Here is a 13,529-nt window from a genome sequence, read left to right on the forward strand (position 1 = left end):
TGTATCTGACATAGAAATTGCAACCAAGTATATGGCATTGTATTACTTCTATTGATACTTTAAAGCAGATAACACTTCCAAATTGGACACTGCCTAATCTATCTAGGGATGATGGATGGATTAGAATGGGACAGCCAGACTCCTGGAATCAATAGCTGACTGTGTGGCCAGGCTAACCCTAGGCATTTTATAAAGATACAAACCTAGACAATATGTTGAATATTTACTGAGATTTTCAGTACTATTTATTGTATTATTGTATTTATGGTAACCATAGGTCAGTCACTAGTAAATAAGACATTGCATAAATATTTAGCAAATATCAAAAAGTATCCATTAAATTAACAGATCAGCTGGTTGAGGGAGAAGGGCTTATAAATATCACTAGATATTCTTAAACAGAGATTAAAATCCAGAAAAGCATTTGTCACAAGAATCAGTCCAATGTGACACTACTAGAGTAATGGAAGGATCCACATTTTCTCAGATATGTTTTTTTTTTTAATTTTTTTTATTTTTATTTTCTGAGACAGGGTTTCTCTGTGTAGCTTTGCGCCTTTCCTGGAATTCCCTTTGTAGACCAGGCTGGCCTCGAACTCACAGAGATCTGCCTGCCTCTGCCTCCCAAGTGCTGGCATTAAAGGTGTGTGGCACCACCGCCCGGCATTCAGATATGTATTTTTAAAGACTCTTCCCAGAATACATTTGTATAGAGTATTATGGGGCTGGGTCATCTTATCTATTCTCATGGACCATGCCAGAGATGGAAAGTGGTCCATGCAAAATTGGAGCAGAGTGCAGAATATGGAGGAAAGCTGGGTAACCCAAAAGGTGCTTGACTGTTACATGGGAATTCTCTTCTCCAGAGACTGGATACTCAGCTAAACAAACCATTCCCTCTGCATCTCCCAATACCAGAAGCTTCATTAAAGGGATTCAGATAAGAAAGATAGCTCATATGTTGCCTGACATTGTAGAACTTCTGTATTTGATATAGTATTCCATTGCTGGCTTCCTGAAATATGACCTATGTCTCACCAAAACTTTAAATTAAAATTGTTGGCATGAGATGACCTCTTTGCATGTAAATGCTGCATCTGTGTTGAACACCAATCCAGCAGAATTACCTTACCCTATCACCAAGACATTTTGTAAACTTTAGGTAAGGAGCTTTGCTAGTATCCTAATTCACATTCACTGTTAGTGACCCTACAAGCTTTCTGAATGTCTCCCTATCTTGACTCCTCATAAGCTTTGCAGTTTGGCCTGATATTAGAATTGAGTTCAAATCAATTTTTAAGGAGATAAAAATTCTTTCTGGTGTGTGTGTGTGTGTGTGTGTGTGTGTGTGTGTGTGTGTGTGTGTGTGTGTGGTCTGCCACAAATATAGAAAAAAAAACTATACTAATTTTATTTAGCTTGAATACATCTGGAAGAAAAATATCTCCATCCTATTTCCTTGAGAAATTTTGGATTTTGTTTAAGGAAACTTTATTCTCAGGATGTGTACAGGGACATTGTCTTTTACAGGAAATGTGTTCTACTGGTATGTGAAGACATTTGCTATCTCATGGTTCATTCCCAATAAAATTAATAGCTTTTAATGCCAAGGCCTACATTTATGGAGGTATTTCAAGAAATAATTCTTATACACAATGGAAACTAGAAGTTCTGCTTTTCTTTAAATATTTAAAAATCACAAAATGATTTTCCAGTGATCTGTCTTCTTGCAAGGGAGGTCCTGGTGAAAAGAGCTAGTGTCTAATAGATGTTTAGATGTCTCCACTGTCATCGTGGGGACATTTCGACATTTCATATGTGACAGTAGAAGGTTCTTTGCTGGGTGCACTGCCCTTTGGCATACTGCAAAAGAGAGTGATTCTCCTGATAGCACGTCAAATAGTAATTCTTATGTTCTGTTTCTAAATCCTCTCTGAAATTTAAAAAAAAAAAAAACCCTGAAAATACAGCATTTTGTATTTCACTCATGAAACATGTTTTCATCTTTATTCTGGCTATGTTCTTTACTTATCTCTGTTTTGAAGTAATGTGCATCAGGAAGTTAACTGAGAAGGTGAAAGGAGTTGATCATGTGACAGTCTGACGGAATTGCTGATAAACAAGTGATATAAATGAGTGCAATGTGACATCAAAATTGTATATTGATCTAACTCCAAATCATAACCTTATCTCTTGCAAAATAGAAGCAAACCTAGAAATAACAACTCGTCTGGTCCCTGTGTTAGAGCATCTTAGACTCTGGCCCCATTTTGAAGAATGTTTTGGAGCCAGTACACATTTGGCCTGCCCTTTTCCCTTCTGTGATGGTGATCAATGATATATGAATATAAACAGTAACTCCCTGTCATTAAATAAAGATTAAATTCAGAGTTGAGGATCAGGGACATAAGAGAATTTAATTCAGAAAACTTTTGGTAATAAAAAAATGCATCAATACAGAAACTTCCAGTCAATTGTGGATCCAGTGACATCAGGAGGAAATATATTTTTTGGGAAATGTGAAATAGCGGCTAGACAGCAGTGGCCACGCAAAGTACAGGTTACACTGGGCCGGCTATTTGTCATGTGACCTTGCTGCTTTCACCACTTCTCTTCCATTATCTCATTCATTCCCCCCACTCTCATGAGATGGATAGACATTAGCTTATGGTACAAAGAAGTGATGCATCAGAAGGAGTCTATGATATTCCCAGCTTACTCAGGGCACAGTACAGTTCCAACACAGGGCATTGTTTTCTCCAGTATCTTTTTTCTTCCTAAGTAAATGATAGATATGGATGCATAATATCTCCTTTGAATATATATGGAGTGTTATCCAAACTTAAAAATGAGTTTGTGTTTTTTCTTCTATTCTAAATATTTAATGAATGGTAATTAGACTTATATAATTATATGTGGAAACACTTTGAACAAACTTTTTCACATCCTAGCAGATCCTGACAAGTTCAAAAACATGACACTTTCTCAGTTAAATGAAAATGTATCTGACTGATGATGTATTGCTTATAGACACATAATCTTCTGTAAGTAGTACAAAGGAAGACAATTTTTGGCATATAAATAGTGAATAGAGGTAGATATCCACTATGGTTAACTTCATCAGTGGTAGGTGATGTGTTTTCATTTATCTATCTATCTATCTATCTATCTATCTATCTATCTATCTATCTATCTATCTATCTATCAATCATCTATCTATATTTATGTATTTACTCTATAGCACATAAAAGCCTCTCCAAAGTATGTCTTCAACAGATAGCATCTAATTGTGCTCAGGAAGAGTTCACGGGAACATGCTGCCCACAATGTAAATGTACACACAGAGGGCAACCAGTGAATTAGAAGAATCTGTGTGATTGTCTACATATTTGGCTGGTATCTGTGTAACCACTTATTTTAATAAATCTTATCATGGATTTCTTCTCTTTATCAGATTAAAATGTTCTTCCAAAACTATTTATGAAGGTTAAATATATCCTGGTGGTTTCAGCCTTTGGAAATGTGGTTAAAATGGAAAAAATCTACTAGTCATGAGAAGAGGAGACATTGAGTGGATATGTTAAAATTCACATTTGATACAGTTGTGATAAGGGGTTGGATAATTGGTCTTCTATTCTGTCTTGCCATTATACATTAGCACTTAAACTCTGAAATTTTTATGTTAGAAACACTCAGTAATGATGGGCAAAGAAGCACCTACATCTCGCTGCCCCTGTGTGGATATAGCTAATATAGAGCCTCTGAGGATGCTGCCCAAAATGACAGTTGCCCTTAAACTCCTGCTTTCAGCTGTGCTGAGGAATTTGGCAGATGTGTGTCCTCCATTTTCAAACTGTCTGACACTAATACTGCTATGGAAAGTATACAAGGGTGTCTAGGAAGCATCCATTTTTAGATTTTCAAATCCCATTTCATTGTAGTTGGTGATGGATAGGCTTACCGTGCCTTGAGGGTTGTAGTTCAATGATAACCTGAGTATTAGCAGGTTGGTGTTTTCGTTACATTTGGCTTATAGACTGAAACCCTAAGATGGTTTTGGAAACACCAAATATCCTTTAGTGTGACTATTTAGATTTGCTTTGGGGGGCCCATAATAAACACTTAGTACTTTGGAACATTTAAGATTTATTTCTATTTATGTGTATTGGTGTGTTTGTGTAGTACACGTCTTATGTGTGTACTGAGGCCAGAAAAGGGTGTCGGATCTCCTGGAGCAATGTTGAGCTGCCCAAAATGGGTGCTGAGAACTGATCTCAGGTCCTTTGCAAAAGCAGCAAGCACTCTTAGCTGTTGAACCCTGTCTCCAGCCTGTGGTACTTTGTAACTTTTAACATGTGTTTTTAATATAATATATTCCAGCTGCAGGCCTTAGAATGTATTTACATAAGAAACCACATCAAAATACAAAGCTATAATTAGACAAACATAGGTTTTTGTGGAATCTGGATTTGTTTTAGATGTTGAAAGATTTATTATTTTTTGAATATGCTGTTCCTATAACTATGTGTACAGCATACCCAATCAATTCAATGAATTAAACAATAATAACATCTAGTTTTTGTTTTCTTTAGGCCAAAAAATGTTTATATACTTCTAAGTAAATGTCTAAAATGAAAAACTAGCAGTGTAATAAAAAGAAAGTGCAATTAGCTAATGATCCTTAACCTTGCTACATTTTACATCCGGTAAATTATATTTGATAAAATGCACCTTACTTGTACAACCTTTAATCATGCTCAAGGGTAATTCTTTTCGATTTATAGCCATAATACTGTGATGGTATTACTACTCTGGCAGGCTAGATATATAACAAAAGGACACTGGATTTTAATGGCTAATATATTGTTTATCCTTATGGAGCAGCCATGAGGGTTAAAAGAGTGTAGAATAGAATAGAACATCAGTGCTAGGCTTTGGGGCAGGTGATGAGAAATTTCTTTTTGCACCATCACTTTAGAGTAACTGTTGCGCAGAGCCCTAGTAAACACAGGGTAGGCTCTGCCCTGAGTCTCACTGCTGAACCTCCATGATAATAATGACAGTTCATCTTTCACAATTGCATCTTTTTTTTTTCCCCTTTGATCCAAAGGCAGCAGAGTCTCTCCAGTTTAGCAGGAAGTATAGCAGAGAAAAGAAGCCAAGTATATCAGAGTGGTTGGATGGGGTGGCTCACCTCTGTGATCCTAGTACTTGGAGATGGATGCAGAGGCAGCTGGAGTTTAAGGTATCTTTAGCTAAATAGCAAGTTTGAGGCTAGCCTGGGCTATAGGAGGCACTATCTAAATCCCTCAAAATGCTAGAGAGAGCAGAGAGGTTTCTAGAGACAGTTACTAAATAATTCAGGTCCCTACACTCGAGTCCTTCCTCAGGCTATATGGTGTATACTGAAGCTGGTAAGCATTGTGGGTGGTCTGGAGTTGAACAGATGCTAACTGGGCTGCGTGGAAGAGATGCAACCTGAAGTGGCCCTTGAAGAATGTATTTAGTTTAGATAGGCAGAGACAATTAAGGTATGGCTTTTGCAAATGAGACAGGGAGTAAAAGATTTCCTTGAAGCTCATTTTAAAACACAGTAAATCAGTCAACACTGAAGCAGGCCTCTCCTGTGTGCTGCTGTCTGAGACTTGTAGGGAGATGAATATAGGCCGTTCTTACCTGCTTCCTCTAGTACCACATTTCCTGCTCATCTCTCTCTCGATCAGAATTGTCTTCTTAGATGTGAGTATGGGAACTGAACTTTGAGAAACTGGACCTGGAGTTGACATTGATGCCATGTTAATAATAATGTTAATAATAGCAGAGTGTACCTTTTTTTTTTTTTTAAACCATGGACAGCAACAGAAATTTTGAATAATTGCAAAGCAAATGAGGATTTTGTTTCTTCTCTGAAAATTACAGTTTTGATGGTTCCTACCTTTTGCCTGTAGGCAGGGATGCTGGTAACAATGGACAGATTTTTGCAAACTCTAAATTATTTTGATGTGAATTAAAAAATGATCGAGTATTTAAAGATACATCCTGAAAGTTCTTATTCATGTATTTAGTTTCTTTAAAATACTCACTGTTTGCGTTTTTCCAATTTACCCACCTTATCTTCAAGCTCTGGCATTCTGTCTTTTACTTGATCTACTAAGCTGGTGAAGTTTACCACCGAGTTTTGGGGGTTTTGTTGTTGTTGTTGTTGTTGTGTGAGTTTTTCATATTTAAAATTTGATTTGATTTTTTTTATAGTACTCCTCTTCATTGGATTAATCTTTCATATTCCATAGTGCCTTCTTTAATATTAAGTGGTTTATTTGTATTTTCTTTGGTTTAATCCAGTTTATTCATGTCCTTTTTGATTTTGTTGAACATTGTTGCAATCCTTGTGAATTCTTTGTCTGTGATTTCATGTATATAATTCTTACTGGAATCTGTTACTGTGAATTTGTTTACTTTTGCAAGAATCATGCTACCCTGACATCATTTTTCTTTTGTTTTACGTGTTGAGACTTGCGCATCAATCATGTTTCTTATGTTTTCTTCCTTGAGACTTGCACATCTGGGACCAGGTCATTGGCTGATAGTTTTCCGACGTTCATACTGTTTCCTTTAAAAATGTATAGTGTCCAAGTGGGAATAGATTTGGTAAAGATGAAGTATAGTTTCTCTCCAGTAGATTAAGAATGGCACTCAGTAGCTTGACATATCCGGAAACACTCAGCCCAGGAGCTTAGGTATGGTGTCCAGCACCACTCTCAGGGTAGCAGACTAACCACAGTTTGTGTATTATGAAAGAAGCAACCATAGGTGATGGATAAAGCCAGTACAAAGACAGAGTACTTCAAAAACGACCACCTCCTTGACTCCAGTAACTTCAGAGGACGGCGAGAAGAAGGACAGTGCAGTGCACTGTAAGCTATGACTTACCCAAGGGTAGATAAAGACAGTAGTAAGTAGAGTGAAATTAACAAATAGCAACAGAGAACAAAGGAAAAAAAAGGAGACCTCGTTTAACTTTGCAGAGAAAACAAAAGGGAAGGAAATGCAAACAACAATAGTGAAAAATTTTTAGATGGCATAAGATAATAGCAGAGAAGACAGAGGTGGGTGGGGACAATGTCAATTTGAAGACCATAATAGAATGAAATGGTGGAAAGGGGAGAGAAGAATGGGAAGGAAGAAGATGGGAATGTTAAAAAACAAACAAAACCACTAAATGGCAACTAAGTAGTTTATATCTACAGTCTTTACATTTGAGAGGCTTTGATCTGGAGATCAGGAGCCTCAGCCAGCCTTTGCCTTATGCCAGGGTTGGGAGGGAAAGAGGGAGAGAGGGAGGCAGGGAGGGAGGAAGGGGGAAAGAGAGCACCAAGGGTCATGGAGAGGACTAAAAGGCTAGATGTAAAATAAGGGGAGAAGAAAAGCTAAAATGGTTCAAATAGCATAAACAAGACGTGGAAAAACAAAACATGGAAGAAATTGGTTTCCATCACCCCGGGGTGTCATTCCCTGGGCGAGTGTAGATATCTGGGTTTTTGAGGAGGCTGCTGATGGTGAAATGGAACCTTTGTGTTATTTGGCTTCCTGTGCTGGTTTTTGTTTTGTCTGCCAGCAGCAAGGCTGTGTGGTTTGGGGCGAGTAGTTGTCATTACTCTAGGTCAAACTTCTTGGACTTCTTAACTAACTCCTGACCAAACTCTAGTTGCCTGGGACATGTTCTTTTTAATGTGGCTCTAGATACATAGGTATATAAAGTACATATAAAAATCTAGCATTTATTGATAATAACGTATAAAGAAATTTATTGAAGCAATTTTTGGTATACATTGATTTTTTACCATTAAACAATAAAGTAAACTGCAATAAAGTAAATTGGTATACTAATGAGATGGTTATCTGTGTTTGTTTGTACATAAAGAATTAAATTCTGGTTAAATATTTGATGCTGCAAGACACAGAGCATCTTCAGTCTTTTTTAGAATTGATGAATATTTTGCTTTTATGATGTTGAGTGTGCTGCTTTATATATAGTGTAAAATGAAAGAAGATTACTTAGGGCCAATTCAAAAATTGTTAGACATTCTATCTTAGCCCCAAGCCAAAATTTCTGGGATGAGTTTTTATGAAACTTATCAGCAATTTAGACAGCAATTTAAAAGTTAAATGTTTTAACATAATATAGTCCAAAGATGCATTAATTTGATACTTACATGCTGAAGAATGGTGGTAGGAAAAAAAGGGAGTTTTGAGTTCCATGGTGAAATGTCATATTTGTATACAAGGAAAGAACTTCACATGCTTGGTAAAAAGAGAATAGTCTCAGATCTGAGCTGAGGCAGGGTCATCGGCACTGTATGTTACAGAGTGCCTGGGTGCTCAGAACTGAGGCTGCAGCAACATCATCCGACTCAACATGGGCACCTACTGCCTCTGCGAACACCACAGATTCATTGTGCCCTTGGTTTTTCATTCATTTTTGACCAGTGCACATTCAGATGCCTTCTGCACTTGTCTGTTCTTTTTTTTCTTTTTAAAAAGTTCCTGACAGTTTTAGACATGTGTATAAATTTCATTGTAACTCCCCACTTCAGTTTCTCTGCTCTATTTCCTCTCATCTCCATCCCTGCCTCTCTCCTTCCTTTCCTCCCTTTCTCATCCCCTGTTGCCCATCCCCACTCCTTCTCACACTGAAACCCTTCTCCCCAGCCTTTCCTTCTTTCATGCCTCTGACCCATTGAATTGAAATAGCATTACCCAAAGGTGCATGGATGGGTTATTATTGTCTTTTACAATTCCTATATGAGGTTGTGACTGACAGTTTGAGAAGCAGGGATTGACTGTAGTCTTTTTTTCTCTAGAGACTGGGCAAAGCTACTGGTAATCTTTCTTGCTGTGGACACTGGTGCCTAGCTCCTTTGAGCTCTGGACCTATGGTGGGCTGCATTGCTCCCATACATCTGTCCTAAGTGGATTCACTCCTTCACTTATCCCTGCTCATGCCTCCTCTTTTGAGTTGGTTGCCATGCTTGGCTTCAGGGGGAGGCAGGAAGTCTCATCCTAGCATAAAGCTTGGGCCAGAGTCCGGCTACTTGGAGCTCTCCACGGTTCTGACTCAGTTTTTCTGCTCTAACTGGAGAGATCCTACAGGCTTGCTCTTATTAACACTTTGGGTTCTCAGAGCACACCTTGTTATGGTGGACTCCTGGGTTCTAGAGCCACCCGGTTGGCTCCTGACTCAGTGGAATCTTTCAAAAATGGCTTCAGGCCACTGCTCTGGTTTAGTCCAGGAGGAGGGATTTACACAGAAAGCTTGTGGTCTACAGATACCAGGACCCTTGCATCATTTGGCTGCCCACCTGCTCATTGATGGGCCCAGTGTTGTTTGCCTGGGCTGTCTTGTTTATTTCTGTGGTGGCTCTTCTTCCCGTCATTGGCATGCAGCTGTTGTTCCTCATCAGCTGTACCATGCCATGCTCTCTGCCTCTTTTTCTCTCACTCTGTCTGATCTCCATTTTTCTAACACTGATAGAGCAGTGTGCATTTTCTGTTGCTCTTTGCCTTTGGTTCCTGATCTCTGAAGTTATTCCCATTCTTCTGATTGGGATGGGCATTTCCCAAGCCCCTGGAAACAGACTCCCAGTCTACTCTGCCTTTTTCTTTTGAGATTTATCTCTACATTGCCATCCTTCTCCCTCTCAAGACTTCTTACTGATGTTTTGTGTAGTTAAACCCAGCAATGTGTAGGTAACGCTTCTTACCCTTCTCATAATTGGAACAAAAAAACAAAGTAGGGGGAGAGGTTTCTTCAGCATTTCAGTCCACGAATAACAGTATCCTAACAGGCAAAGTGTTCTCTCACTGTCAACATAGAATGAACTGCTGCTGGAGGTCAACTTGGGCTTTAATTTGCATTAGCACTTACATGCATAGTAGTCCAAGTTGTTGACCTCATGACTTTAAAAAGTAACTCTAAAAAAGTAAAATGGCCCTTCTTGGAAGACTAAAGAAAGACATCCAGCCACAGTTGTAAAAAGTCTCATCAAAACAATATACCCTTTTATAAATTACGCCTCAATTAAAAAAAAAAGTAGCCCCAAATAAGCAGCAGCTCTGAAAAAGGAAATATAACTTAAGATATTTGAAAAAAACAAGGTGAATACAGGTTCAAAAATAATTAAGATACATTTTCCTAAGGCTACCTAGAATTAGGCTTTAAAGAATTCTACCATTTCAAGTTTACCACTAGTTACTAGATAACTATTTACAAACAAGATGTTCACTTGTTTTGTTCCTTTATCAAGAGAAAAATCTATCTTCAGACTATGAGGGTGGTGATGGGGAGGGACTAGAAAACAAGATTCAAACAATTCCATGCAAATATCACATTTTTCAAATGGAAGAACTCCAAACTGCACTAGAAGTTCCAATCACTAAGACACTTTCCATTGAAATGATTTAAGTACAACTACATGGTACCAAGGTTTAGGCCTAATATAGGCCTGACAACCAGGTCCTTGTTTTCTGGAAGAAAGGCCTCAAAAGTACCACTCAATTCCACATAACAATACTTCAAAGATCATTTAGGTTTTCCTTTCCTTAATATTTTTGTTTTTGACTTCTAATCTTAAAGACTAGATTAAAACTTAGCTCATTTCCCAGAAAGCATTGCTTCCCTTTGCTCTATGAAAGAGTCCATCAAGACCTCTTCCTCAAAACAATCTAGCCCCCAGCCTCCAGCCTGTGCTTGTGATGCATCTTTCTCAACATCCTGAAAGGCTAATGTAGGTAAAATATGCTCATTAACATTAAAACTAGTTGTTAGAAAGACGTAACTAGCTTTATAATTAAGGTTTTAAAACATAAATACTTGCAGCTTGATCTGCACTGACATTGTCGGAGCCTAGAATTCAACATTTACAAATTCTCATTCACACACACAAAACACACTATTATCACACAACTTGTGTCTTGAGAGAATCTTCTGCTTTTTAAATCTTTGGCCTCCCAGTCAATCCCAAATTCAACCAACTTTAACTAAAACTTCACTCAGAATTTCACCAAGCTTTTCACCCACACATTAATGCTTGTCATATCTTTCATCAACTGTCAAAATCTGAAGCCTGCTCAGAGATCGCCAGGTAAAAGAAAATAAATGAAATACACAGAGGTTATTTCAAAACAGAACATGACCATCATCAAGAAAAAAAAAATGTCACAATTCCCGATTGGGATCATCCTTTGTTTACTACTAGTAAGAAAAATCCCACGTTGGACTATTTCACACTCCGGCATTGGCCAAAGGACATGAGAGCTGGTTCTGGGGCATGTAGTTTCTCACACACGTGTCCCCAGAGGAACACCAGGGACAAAGTCACGTGAGGCCTCTCCCGTACAGAGGCTGTCTCACAGGGGCAGCGAGGACACCCACTAGTTTGTGGAGATCCCTGAGAAAGTATGATTCTTAAAATCTGGACTATACATAATTCACATCAGCCCTGTTCAGGTACTCACTGGAAGAAAGATGCAGCTGTTTGCCAGAACTCAGCACTCCACTCTAGATCAGCCATGTGGCCATGATGGTTTTCTCACAAGTGATATTCTCTAGTTTAAAAGATAATTATGTTGGGCTACAGATTTGCTGTTTCCAAGGATGACTTGGAGTTCATCACTCATCACTTGATTTGAGTTACCATCCCAACATCAACCACCTATTGAAAAAAGAAACTCTTCAAAGAATGATTTCTCACTCTGTTAAGAAATAAGCTAGAAACAGCAAAGTAAAAAAACTCTAATGGCTGATACTGAGATTAAATTGTGTTCAATATGGGAAAAACCAGACCCGGAGAGCTGTTGTCCTTCTGTTGGTGTGGGATTATCTATTGATTGATTTTTCATGGATGTGTTTAGCTGCTTTGGGTTGAATTTTCCCTTATAGTGCTTTCTGTAGGGCTGGGTTTGTGGACAGGTATTGATTAAATCTGGTTTTATCCTGGAATATTTTGTTTACTCCGCCTATGGTGATTGAGAGTTTTGCTGGGTATAATAGTCTGGGTTGGCATCCGTGGTCTCTTAGTGTCTGCATGAGATTTGTCCATGATCTTCTAGCTTTCATAGTCTCTATTGAGTAGTCTGGTGCTATTCTTATGGGTTTGCCTTTATATGTTACTTGGTCTTTTTCCTTTGCGGCTCTTAATATTTTTTCTTTGTTCTGTGTGTTTAGTGTTTTGATTATTATGTGGCGAGGGGACTTTTTTTTTGGATCCAGCCTATTCGGTGTTCTGTAAGCTTCTTGTATCTTCATAGGTATTTCTTTCTTTAGGTTAGGAAAGTTTTCTTCTATGATTTTGTTGAATATATTTTCTGTGCCTTTGAGTTGGTATTCTTCTCCTTCTTCTATCCCTATTATTCTTAGGTTTGGTCTTTTCATGGTGTCCCAAATTTCCTGGACGTTTTGTGTCTTGTTGGTCGTTCTCGAGGTTGCTAATATGGCCTCACAGATACACTGTTCTATTTTAATCACCACACCACTCCTCCCTTATAAGAGTCCTGCTGTATTTTCCTTCACTAGACCACCAACTGTACTGAACCTGTCATTGTGGTCATTATCTTCCCTATTCACCTTAATCTGTTTTTGGTGTTTTACTCATATAGTTTATTTTCTTCAGTGTTTTACCTACATCAGCATTGTATTTTCAAAATGTAGCTTATTGCACATATGGTTTATGACTTGCTCACACTCTTTATTCACTCATTAATTGTATCAGGTACTTCATGAACTGGCATTATTAGAAACTGTTCCTTGAGGTACCCTTTTACCTCCTTTGTGGAAGCATGTCTCTTCCTAAGATTACTATTATTATTATTGTTCACCACAGAAGTCACTTTAAAGGAGTGACATTACTATGATGATATATGCTAAGGTTCAGAATAAAGGTGACATTTGAAAAAAATCCTGAAAGCAGTTTTACCATAACTAGGATTAAGCCTTATTACCACTAATTAGGGAAGACAACCAGACCAATATTTCCTCCCTTTTTATATTCTCATAAAAAGAAACAGGAGCAAGAGGCAGATCTTGGACACTGCCAATTGACCTTCTTACCTTGGGCTGCCTCAGTGTTCTCTTTGGAAAGGGGTTCTGAACTAGCCATTGGCGATACCTACTAGAGACTACAGCCTGTGTATTTCAGAGCTACCTTACATTCTGGGGCATGCCTTTCATCTGGAGGAAGAGGTGTGGTAGAATTATTACATGCCATGAGTTCTTTCTCTCCTGAATTTTTTGGCTGATAGTCTTTGTAATTCAACTTCATTCCCTTTGCCTATTCTAATCAGGGTTCCCTTCAGCACAGGGCATCAGGTAGTTTGTCTAGGGAAGAAGAAGAACAGAAGAAAAGAAAGTGGCAGAAGAAATTAAACCAACTATTGAATTTTTTGCATTGACAACCTCCTCAGGTGACTCTGATCCCCCTACCCTCGCCATGATTCTTCCCTTCTTCCCGATGACCTCTGAAAGGAGGAGAAAA

At 38.3% G+C, this 13,529-nt stretch overlaps 1 protein-coding gene across 1 annotated transcript in view; it reads left to right on the forward strand.

Annotated features, from left to right (window-relative positions):
• Positions 1–13,529, forward strand: part of Fmn2 (formin 2) — a 315,696-nt gene that overhangs the window by 106,607 nt on the left and 195,560 nt on the right. The window lies entirely within an intron of this gene.

The sequence above is a fragment of the Peromyscus maniculatus genome, chromosome 11, assembly GCF_049852395.1.
Source record: "Peromyscus maniculatus bairdii isolate BWxNUB_F1_BW_parent chromosome 11, HU_Pman_BW_mat_3.1, whole genome shotgun sequence".
Lineage (NCBI taxonomy): Eukaryota > Metazoa > Chordata > Mammalia > Rodentia > Cricetidae > Peromyscus > Peromyscus maniculatus.